Source organism: Marmota monax, unplaced genomic scaffold (assembly GCF_021218885.2).
Source record: "Marmota monax isolate L192 unplaced genomic scaffold, Marmota_monax_Labrador192_F-V1.1 WCK01_AAM20220418_F8-fsc00095, whole genome shotgun sequence".
Lineage (NCBI taxonomy): Eukaryota > Metazoa > Chordata > Mammalia > Rodentia > Sciuridae > Marmota > Marmota monax.
In genome coordinates, this window is record NW_026695244.1 from 2,671,430 (window position 1) to 2,683,751 (window position 12,322).

Here is a 12,322-nt window from a genome sequence, read left to right on the forward strand (position 1 = left end):
CATCAATCCCAGTTTTTGTGGAATAAGATTTTTCCTTTCTCTAGAAGCTCTTGTATGAGAACTGTCTAGAGTCAGATGAGGGGTGACAAGTTCATAGCTCTGAAAGAACATTGCATCTCTGGGCTATCAAACCATTGACCACTTATCCAGCCCGTTAGCAGAGATTTCCTGGGAAATCAAGCTCCTGATGTGCAGATTGTAAGACAGGCAAGACTAGACTTGGAAGCTGTCTGGATGAGAAGAGAGTACACTGTCAACAGAACATGGATGTGTGTCCTGGGAGCTGGCAGAAGTGTGATAATGTTGACTGTGTTGACAGCTGATAGTTAGGGCCTAGGACATGATGTCTTTGAGATGTTGGGAACATTTTCTGTCTGGAAGAATTAAGGGTAGTGGTGGAAGTGATTGCCTGTTCTACTGATAAGAAAGACATAGCCTTTACAGAGTTCAAGACTTTGGCTGGCTCCACTCTTGGCTGATGAAGCAAGCTAGAATGGCCGGTTCTACTGGGGGTTATCTGAGCCAGTCTGCACAGGTCTCTGATTGGCATGAATCAGCACTTGTAAGGTTCCACAGGCAGTAAGGAACCAGAAATACTGGTTTCTACCAACTGTTGGACTCAGGACTGGTGTGATGACTGTAATAGCAGTCTCAAATCCTTTCTGGAAGGAGGCAGGGTTTATAAATAAACAGAAAAGAAATACAACTGACTCAAACTGAAATTTGTGGATCTGGTTTGACGTGGCAGATGTGTTTAATAGAGCTTAAGAGAGAGAGAGCTGAGGATACCCATTAAATTACCAAATGATTGAAATTCTTGTTCAACATTGTCTAAAAGAATCCCAGTGTTGGAGACTTATAATAACCACGTGATCGATAAATGATTATGATGATGTTCTGCAAATGAGAGTATAAAATCACGGTAAGTGGAGACAGCTATTGAATTTTTTCTTTCATAGTACTAGGGATTAAACCTAGGACCTTGAACATTTAAGTATTCCACTACTGAGCTACATTGCATTTTAATTCTTGTGTTTTGAGACAGAGTTTCCCTAGGTTGCCCAGGCTGGCCTTGAATTTTTAATCTTCTTGCCTCAGGCTCTTGAATAACTGGGATTATGGGCAAATGCCATTTCGCCCAGTAACTATCAATGTTTTAACAGAACGAAATAAAAATATGCTAGTCATAATCATTAGAATATTAAATATGCATGGCATATACTTCTAAATTCTGTTTGTAATTGTAAAAATTGTCGCTTCATTGTTCCTCTCTGTTTAAAACTAAAATTCTCTTTAAAAAATATCCAAGACTCTTTACAATTTATCTCCCCTCCTTTAAAAAATAATGGAAGTTATGACTTTTGAGTAAAAGAGTAAAATACATTTTTTTCGCATTTGAAGCAATTCACATTTAAAAGATATATACAAAGGTGTACATATTTGTGTTTTTAGGGTTTTGGGGGACGATAAACAAATCGATAGCTCTGGGTTCTGGAGTTGGTGCTGTTACTTTCCAGACTGATAGAGCAGAGGTTGTGGTTTTGTGCACAGCAGCCTGGTTTATAGGATTAGGAATATAAAAGCTGATCTGTAGAGAGAAGGAGAGTTTTCTGGAGGCACGTGCAGCTGCCACTTGCACACGCCAGCACATTAGCCAGTCTGACAGCAGAGCTGACGTCCACTCTCAGCCTTTCACTTTGGGGCAAAGAGAAGCAGATGCTGCCATAGGGCCTCCTCATTCTTCATTGTACGTATTGAAGGGTGAGGTCAGGAGTTCCCGTGATCTTTCCTTTTTCTTGGACCTTTCCTTGTCAAGATCTTGGGTAATCATAAATCAACCCCTGCAGGTCATCTGAATGCCAAATTTATTTTAAACATAAGTAAACTCAAAGATTGCTGCTCTACCCCTTCCTCACCCCACCCCACCCCTTTTAATAAGGTGATATGTGGATAATTGAAGTGGACAATTTTTCTCTTTGTGTATTGAAAAGAGTAGTTCCTATTTCTAGAACAGGTTCCATATAAACAAGAATTGAACGTTGTTTTGCTATTTCCACTACTTTTAATATAGTCTGTTATTTTATTTGATTTAGTCACTTGAGATTTTAAAACAGTAAAGGCTTGGTTGAGCTTGTACCAAGGAGGCCTGACACTTGGGAAACTAGAAAAAAGAGCACAGTTCAGATCCATGTAGCTTTAGAATCAAATCACTCATGTCTATTGCCTACACCATATTCCTTATACCTCTCAATACACCATATCCCTTACCTTCTCTGGTATTGTATATCATGCAGGTGCCTTATTTTGGCTCACCAAATTTCAGACTTGGTTCTGTGAATACTCACAGATATTAAAAAAGATAAATTTTGTCTGCAATATTAGTTGTTTCAAAGCATTACAGCAATAATGTATTTCTAATTAGAAAACTGGAATGATCTAGCAGTGAAAGTCAATGACAGGAAGTCGACTCACCCAGGTCCTTCTCTGGTCTTGCCAACACATACAGAGGAACAGACAGATTATGAAGTTCCTTTTGGTAGTGTCACAGAAAAGTGAGGAGAATTTCCAAGCTGGAGCACGAGGTATTTTCTAGGTGGAGGTATTAAACATAGTCACTTCTTAAGTAATTATGATAAAACCCATGCCTTTTGAGCAACAAGGCCCCCTAGAGCCTTTGATTGGGTATTCAATGTGCTTCCCAACTTGTGCTTTTCTCATTTGAAGAGGGCTGGATCTATTGGTGGGGATGGCCTCCTCCCTGAATTTCAGAAGTGCTAAAATAACATGCAAAGTCTGGCAGGGTGATTTTCCACACTCGCCCTGTTTAAAGGAAGAAGCTTGTTCTGCTGTAAACAGTTATGGGAACTGTTTGCTTTGGATGGGCTTGGTCCTCATAGGCTGAGGAGCACTTTCTTACTCTGGTTTCTTGCCAACGCGGAAATTTGATGCCAAAGGCATCCTAGTCCTGTGGAGGTACTCTCTAATTAGAATATGTTTGGCCTGAAGAAAGTGTGTTAGGGAGCAGCAGGAATTGTGGCAGAGGCTTAAAAAAAAATAGTAATTGGGGCCGACCATTAGCATGGAGCAGATCTCATTGTTGTATCTTGGGGACAATATGTCTTGGATCTGTTTTGGCCCCTACTGATTAGGGAGGGCTCTTTCCTGAGACTCTCCTGTGCTTCTGTAGGAAGCTTTTTGAGATTCTTACCTTCTTTACATCTACTAAACCAACAGGATAAACATTCTGGGTGATTATGTCATGAGCATGTATATAGTTCAGAGGCTCCAAAACATGAATGAAAATGAGCTGGGCATTGCTGTTGGGAGTAAGTTCTACATTCCAGTCATTACAATATTTTCAGTATTCAGAGTGGATGGTCCATAGAGTCATGGTTCTAAGCACAGGCTCAAAAGACAAACCGGCTAGAGTGTGAACCCTTCTACTCACCATTTGGCAAGTGACCTTGGACCAATTGCCTAAATTCTCTATTTCTCTTTCTTTGACTAGTGGAACTGCACGGGAGAGGTACAAGGGATATAAAAGGGGGTTGTTGTAAGATTTCAATAAGTTAATATATATGAGGCACTTAGAATAACACCTAGTATCAAGAAGGGCTCAATAAACCTTAGCTATTTTTATTTTTATTTTCTCCTTATCTTGAAATTATCACTGCTACCAACTGACTTGTCTGATTTGAGGCTTTTGATGGGGAAGGATTTATAAGAGAATGAGAAATGTGTGGATGTGTCTTCTGTCCACCTTAACACTTAGGTGTGTCTATATTTGTGTACGATTGAAAAAAAGGGGCCATTAAATGCTCAAACATTTATGACGACTTTCCTCAGAAGTGACCTCTGGCTTTATGTGATTAGGCAGGTTGGTTTTACATTTACTATCACTTTCTCCTTTTGATAGTTGGAATGCAAGCTGTGCTTATCAAGTTGACTCTTATCCAGAGGTGGTTGTGTGCCAATTGCATAAGATGACTGACAGTGATCTATGGGAACAGTCATTTCCGCATGTAAATTGTGGTTGCCCAAATCCATACATTCTCGTAGGTGTGGGGTGGAACATAAAATATCACAGAGCAAGTGGGAGGTGGGGCGTTTACAAGTAGCAGATCATTGTACAACCATTTCCTATGTCCAAGCTCCTCTGACCTCAGCTACTTTTTTAAACTGCTGATCCACAGCTTCTGGTATGAGCCATATCCCTTGGACCTCCCCCGTGTAGTTCCACTGGTGACTCCCTCTTGGATCCTGGCCGCCTTCTGCCCCACAATCTTGTAGATCATGTTTTCTTCTGTCAAGGGCCTTACAGTCTTTGCTATTTGTGCCTTTAATATGCCAGGCACATATTCATTCATTTGTTCATTCATTCATTCATCCTCAGGGTATTTATTAAGGCTCACTATGATCCAGGCATTGCCTTAGGCACTGGGGATACAAAGGTACTGAAATCCTGGAGAGCAGGAACCATATCTTAGATTCTAGAAGGAAAGAGAAACAGATCATGATGAAGCAATGTGGTGTGGGGCAGTTAGAAATATGGACTTTAAAACTGAAACTTGGGTTTAAATTCTTGCTCCGTCATTTACCGGTCCTGTGACGTTGGACAAGTTACTTAACTTCTCTGTGCCTAGTTTAATTATTTGCCAAAAGGGTGGTTATCGCCATACTGACCTCATAGGCTTGTTAAAGGAGTTAATATTTAGACATATGCAGGAGAATGCCTGAAACATAGTAAATTATATATATGTATGTGTTAGATAAATAGATATAACAGTAGAGATATACAGAGTTTTATAAGACCTAGAGTCCAATTAGCAAGATCAAACTTTGTTTTCCCTCAGTTCTGTCCCAGGTTTGCAGACTCTTTTAATTCAGGAAAATACAAAAAGGAAAAGAAGTTGGTTCAGAGCCAGAGTTTGGTTGTTCCACATCATGCAGCCTTAATGCAGGCCTGCCTGTCTTGATTTTGTATCTTATTTCCAGTAATGGGTCTTTGGCCTTTTTCTTGGACCAAACTGCTACCTTGTATCTTCATAGTGGTAACTGGGACTTTGTCCTTTTTCTTTCATCCTTAGTCTCTACCTCCATTTCTGGTCAAGCCCTTAGTTCTCCTGGAGTAGAGGGTCTATCTTGATCTTGCTGATCTGCCCTTGAAATCTATTCTACAAACAGGGTTCCAGCTATCAACCACCAGCCCTCGCTGTCTGAATTCTTGTGTATTGCCTACCCTAAGACTCCCATTGCTGTTCTTCTTCCACCTGTTCAATCAACCACCTGCCTTTTATTTTAATTTTCCTGACACTATTGCCCTGCCCACCTGTCTGGACTCTTGTAATTGCCTTTTCCCCAAGTGTCTGCCTGGCCCCCAGGGCAGGTGTTTAGTCTCCGTCTTATCATCTCACTGTGGCCTGTTCTGCTACCACTTACTCAATCTTCCCTACTGACAGAAGGAAGGAGGCCAGGGAGAAGGGCTGAGGCAGACATTCTCTGTGTTATTCATGAAATGACCTAGTTTAGTTGACTAGTTTAGCTTTTGGTTCAAAGGAAGTTTTGAGTATGTGTATTAGAAGTTAGCTGTAATAAATAATTATGCTTAGTGTGGTTAGGAAGAGTTGCTGTATATAAAGTTTGCTACATGGGGATTTTCTCTTCTTCTTTTTTTAAAAGTTTTTAGTTGTTGATGGACACAATACCTTTATTTTATTTATTTATTTATTTTTATGTGGTGCTGAGGATCGAATCCAGGGCCTCACATGTGCTAGGCAAGCACTCTACCACTGAGCCCCAGCCCAATTTTCTCTTCTTAATGCACAAGTTACAAAAATTCCTTTTCTAATTTATTTCCCTGAATAACCAGTCTTCCCCAACCAGTCATACGTGTTTCCCCTCTGCTGTTAAATTACTCTAAGGAAGTCATAATATTGTGGGTCTATTCTTTTTTAACTTTGGTTTTTTTCTACATATCTTTCATTCTTGGTGTTTGCACGTAGGTTAAATATTTCAGGAAGCCATGGCTTCCCTTTATGCTTCTCCTGTTCCCATTTTTGCTTCTAAGAATTTTCCAAAACTTGAATGTAGTTTAAATATCAGACCAATGAATTTCTCTTTCCTTGAACTTATTTCTGTTGAGCAAGGCCACTTTCTTCCTGAATAATAAAATCCAATCATCTTCATTACAATTAATAACGTAAAGCTCCGTTACTGATGAGGCTGTCATGAAAGTAAGTCAGTAGTGGAAGGGAATTAAAGGGCATAGTAAAATCCCCTGCTTTTAGCAACACAACCTAATTTTCTTTAGGCCCCATGTAGCTGCCTAATTTTCATTAGGCACATGCTGATTTCTTTTAGTCCCATGCATGCAAGATGATCTTATTTTCCCTCCAGTTCTATTTGGTACTTAGATTTAATTGAGAGCTTAATTATAAGTGCTGGAAGTCATCTGCAGAGTATTTCTCATTTGTAAATTATTTTGTTATCCATTTTTATGGTATGCATTTATTTTCTTGATTGAAATAATTTTCACTTTAAATGGCATGTGACATTTGCAAGGGTTTAATGCACATTCACATGTCATCTCAGTGTTCATGACAGCCCTCTGAGGTAGGCAGAACTGTAATTCTTTCTGTTTTACAGATGAGGAAAAAATGGCACAGAGGAAATTTTAGGAAGAGCAAGAAAAAAAAATGCAGAGGGCATCTGAGGGACACACATACACACACACACACACACATCCAAGGACTCCTTTGGGCCAATAGCTAAGGCCCAGCAATTCTGAAGTAAGGGGTGTTGCTGAGCTGGGATAACCAGGGAACTGGACATATAGGAGGAGATTATTTGCTCGAAGTAATGGATATTCTTTCTAGGTTGAGTGAGGTGGTATGTCCCACTTGGAACAGCTTTTGGTCAAGTTCAATGAAAATTTGGAGGAATCATAGGAATTAAAGTTTGCTACTTGGGGATTTTCTCTTCTTTTTAAAAACATTTATTTGTAGATCGACATAATACCTTTATCTATCTATCTATCTATCTATCTATCTATCTATCTATCTATCTATTTATTTTTATGTGGTGCTGAGGATCACATTTTAAGAGAGAAACAAACTGGATATGAATGGCACAGCTTCTCCAGATGCTGGTGAATAGTAATGCGGTAACCATTAGAATTCACCCATAATGTATAACTACTTCTGTAAATGCAAAACTGTGAAATGCCTTTTGAAAAAACAATAGATTTATTATTAATCTTAAGATTTTCTATAATATTTTGAGAAGAGGGAAAATTTTTTCCCTCTTACTGTGTTAGTTACAATGTAATGGCAATAACAGTGAGTCAGAAAAAAGTTTGACAGCAAGAGTATATGCTTTTCAATATATACTCTGGAAAGAATTTGAATTCTAGCACTCATGGTGTGTGGTGTGTGTGTGCGTGTGTATACATATAATAACCTGTGTGTTATTATATGTTTAATAGCTTAGCTGCTTCTGCTGATTATATATATTACATCATTGGTGTCTGCTAACTTATCATCTTTTCTTTTCTTTTGCAGTACTGGGATTGAACCCGGAGCCTTGCACATGCTAGCAAAGTTCTCTATCTTAGAGCCATACTTCTATTCCCCAATGTTTCCTTTGATCACCAGTTGGGGCATGGCAAAGTCATTGGAACACCACTTCATTGATGGCAAAATGGAGTGGAGCTATTCACCCTTGTCATCAGAGATCCCAGTAATGGTGGGCCCTCAATAAACTTGTGAGTGAATAAAGCATATCTTCCTGAAACTATAATGACAATTCTTATAGTCATCAACAGTGGAAATAATTGCATGTTGCTACAAGATAAGCAAAATAAGCAATGATCTCTCTGTGTGTAGGGCTTCATGTAGTACCTTGAACGGTGATAGTTAGTGATATACTTTCTTAATTTCTAAGAGTGGAAAGCAGGGTAGTTTTTAGTAGTTTTCTGTAGCTGTGTGGAAAAGGATTTCTACCTCTACTGAACATTTTGACCATGCATATCCCATATGGAGGTTGGTGAGGATACCATAAGCATCTTGGATACACATAGAAGCTGAGAGTAGAACCCAATGTAAAATTGCTAGATGGGAATTCCCTGTGTCCTCAGATTACGGCTCCAAAGCAGAGCCCAGTTGAGGACGAACTTCTTCACATTCTATGGAACTAGACCAATATCAGGACTTGCTAAGAGGCATCCAGAACTGTTCCTATGACTTGCAGTCCTTTCTTTCTTTCCCACAATAACAGTTAGTAACAGTTAAATAACAGTTCTTGGAGGAATTATCTATCTATCTATCTATCTATCTATCTATCTATCTATCTATCTATCTATCTATCCTAATTAGTTATACATGACAATAGAATGCATTCTAACACATCATACATAAATGGAGTATAACTTCTCAATTCTTCTGTTTGTACATGATGTAGGATAATACTGGTTGTATAGTCATATATGCACATAGGGTATTAATGTCCAATTCACTCTACTATCCTTTTTACCCCCATACCCTCTCTCCATCTTTCACTCCCTTCTGCCTAATCCAAAATACTTCTATTCTTCCCTAACCCCCACCCCTTGTTGTGTATTAGCATCTGCATATCAGAGAAAATATTTAGCCTTTGGTTTTTTGGGATTGGCTTATTTAGTTTAGCATGATATTCTCCAGCTCCATCCATTTACTGGCAAATTCCATAATTTATTCTTTAAAGCTGAGTAATATTCAATTGTGTATATGTCCCACATTTTCTTTATCCATTTATCTGTTGTAGGGTACCTGGGTTGGTTGCATAGCTTGGTTCTTGCCAATTGAGCTGCTATTAACATGGATGCAGCTAAATCACTGTTGTGTGCTGATTTTAAGTCCTTTGGGTAAACTGAGGAGTGGGATAAATGAGTCAAATGGTGGTTCCATTCTAAGTTTTCTGAGGAATCGCCATACTCTTTTCCAGAGTGTTTGCAACAAATTGTGTCCCACTAGCAATGTATGAGTATACCTTTTCCCCACATCCTCATCAACATTTATTGTTCCTTGTATTTTTGATAATTGCCATTCTGACTGGAGTGAGATGAAATCTTAGAGTAGTTTTGATTTGCGTTTCTTGGAGGAATTTTTGTTTTAAAATAACAGGTTTATAAGATATAATTCACATATTGTCAAATTCATTCTTTTAAAGCATTCAGTGATTTTGTGTATACTCATGGAGTTCTGCAACTAATTTTAAACATTTTTATCACCCCTCAAAGAAACTCTATGTTCATTGCTAGTTATTCCCCATCTCTCCTTTTTTCAGTCACTGGAAAACATCAATCTGCTTTCTGTCTCTGGGATTTGCCTGTTCTCAACATTTCACTTGAATGGAGTCATACACTCTGGGGGTGGACTTTTATGTCTGACTTCTTTCCATTAAAATGTTATCAAGGTTCATCCATGCTACAGCGTCTATTAGTACACCACTCCTTTTTATGATTGAGTAATTTTTCATTGTATGAAACTTGCTATGGTTTGGATAAGTATTCCTAAATAGGGCCACATTTTAAAATGTGGCACTATTGGAAAACAGTGAAATCTTCAGAAGGTGAAGGTGCCCAGTAAGAGATCCTTAGGTCAATGGGGTGTGACTTTGAAGGGGATTGTAGGACCCCAGTCTCTTTCTCTTGTATTTTTGCTGCTTCCTGGCTCTTGATGTAAGAAGTTTTTTGTTTCACCATGCACTTCCTTTCATTGCCATCGGATGCCAGCGCCAGAGTCCCAAAGCAATGGGGTTACTGGATCATGGACTGAAAGCTCCAAAACAACGAGCTAAATATATCTTTTCTTTTATAAGTCAATTATCTCAGGTATTTTTTTTGTGTGTGTGTGTGTTAATGGGAAGCTGACTAACACAGGACTATTATGAAGAATGCTGCCAGGAACAACCATGGACATGTTTGTTTTTTGTGTGGTCTTGGGTGAATGTGGTCTTGGGTGAATATGATCTTTGTTTGAATTTTGTGAGCACAGAGTATTGCATCTGCTTTTTGCCTAGACATGGGGATGGCTGGAGCTGCCCCTTAGAGGAGAGAGAGTAGAGGAGGATATAGTTCAATGAGGTGCAGCTCCAAGGTGAGCAGGGTATTGCCTGTGGTTTTCTATGACTAGGGAGGATATTACAGGAGGTGTAACCATCTTGAAAGACCCGGCTCAAGAATACTGGGTGGGGGATTGTCTTCTGAACAAAGGATGGGAAAATTATTAGAGGTTAACATGAAAGTATACAGTTTCCCTGAAGGAACAGAAAAGTGTTGGAGATTCCCAGGGGGCCAAGTGTTTTTCTAAAGAATATATGTAAGTTCCCTACAAAAGAGAAGTCAGCTGCCATTTGAAGGCCTTTCCCACAGAGGATACCAATGGCTAAATAATGAAGATCTTTTGACTTCTTTACTTCTTCTTTCCTTTCTCTTCCTTGAATGGGGAGGAACAAGAAATAACAGAGTGATTGGGTGTGGCCAGGATGAGGACTGTACTTCAATTCCCCATTGCATGCTAGTAGGACCCAGTAGGCTTGACCTATAGTATAGGAGGTAGATCCAAAGAAGAGGAAGAAATGGAGTTCAGATATTAAAGAATATTTAATTTGTATAATACTTTCAAATAAGATTGCCATAAAAGTGAAAAGCACGGAGAAGTTATGCAGTTTGATCAAAATGTTGGTTGGAGTTAGGAAAAGAAGGTCAGATAGAAAAGTTCTGAAGAATAAGAACAGGAGAAATATAAAACAAAGCCATTTCCTGGTTACATGCTTTGAAGTCAAGCCCAATTAATAAATACATTTTGTCTGAGTTATGCTGTCTCTGAATTTGGACTCCTTAGGGCTTCTTTGGATTCTAGAATTATGCTAGAGGACTTTCCTGTTATGGAGAGTGGCATCCACTAGTGGGGCTGCCAATCAAAGGCCTTACCTCCCCCCTGTCAAAAGCATGAGCAAGCTGACTACTTAGAATAACCTTTTTCCAGGTGATTCTGATAGGTCTGGAGGTGGGCACACAACTCAAGCAAGGCCACCCAGTGTCCTTGTCCAGAAAAGGGTAGGAATTTTGCAAGTCTTTCTCATGTTGAGATCATGAACTGTAAATATCATGTGCACCTGTTGCTTCCAGGATTATCTTTGTTTCCAAGCGGAGAGAGCTGGGACTGGAGCCAGAGTCTCGAGAGAAGTGAGTCAAGAGGCAGAGATGGAGACCACCTGATTCCCAATCACACTGTTAGATGGAAAAACAAAAAAAAAGCAACAACAAAAACTGTCATGAGCCATCCATGCGTTGCGTGTGGGTCACCATGCATCAAAGCCTAGTGGATAGAAACATCTGGTGTCTGGGAATGACCAGTGGACAATTTCTCTGGTCAATTGACAGTGTGAATTTCTGTCCTGCTCTGCCGTGTCCCATGCAGCACCTGAGATGGGTGATACATGCCAAGATGCCAATCAAGTTGCTGACTGCAAGACATCAGGAAGCAAGACTCTGCCCTTGAAACCTTATCCCTGCCTTTGATGTACCCCCTTAAATAAACCACCAGAGCCATCATTTCTCTGTCTAGTTCTAGCAATCGTGTGGACTAGATCTATCAGGGGCTCTGCTTTTTGTAAATATATTTCTATTTGTGTTTTGTTCTTCACTAATTATTTGAGACTTTAAGTTTTCAGGTGGCTTACACCCTCCTTGGCAGGAAAAAAGAACCCCCCCCAGTGAGATGCTGGCTGTAGTCCCCCCAGCCCCGTTAAAAAACAAAACAAAATTAAACAAACAAAAACAAAAATGGATTTTTTTTTTTTTTGTAAATTCTTGGGGCTTCAGCACATGAAGCTAATTCTTTTTTTTTTTTACTATCCACTTCTTTTTTTTATTTTTATTTTTTATTATTGGTTGTTCAAAACATTACATAGTTCTTGACATATCATATTTCACACTTTGATTCAAGTGGGTTATGAACTCCCATTTTTACCCCATATACAGATTGCAGAATCACATCAGTTACACATCCATTGATTTACATATTGCCATACTAGTGTCTGTTGTGTTCTGCTGCCTTTCCTATCCTCTACTATCCCCCCTCCCCTCCCCTCCCCTCCCCTCTTCTCTCTCTACCCCCTCTACTGTCCTTCATTTCTCCCCCTTGTATTATTTTTCCCTTTCCCCTCACTTCCTCTTGTATGTAATTTTGTATAACCCTGAGGGTCTCCTTCCATTTCCATGCAATTTCCCTTCACTCTCCCTTTCCCTCCCACCTCTCATCCCTGTTTAATGTTAATCTTC

At 39.4% G+C, this 12,322-nt stretch overlaps 1 long non-coding RNA gene across 1 annotated transcript; it reads left to right on the top strand.

Moving 5' to 3' along the window:
- The first annotated feature begins 640 nt into the window (after positions 1-640).
- LOC124105693 (uncharacterized) lies at positions 641-11,593 on the top strand. The gene is made up of 3 exons (XR_006855815.2): positions 641-922; positions 7,560-7,762; positions 11,168-11,593. It is a non-coding gene; the product is annotated as an uncharacterized LOC124105693 (long non-coding RNA).
- Positions 11,594-12,322: the final 729 nt, after the last annotated feature.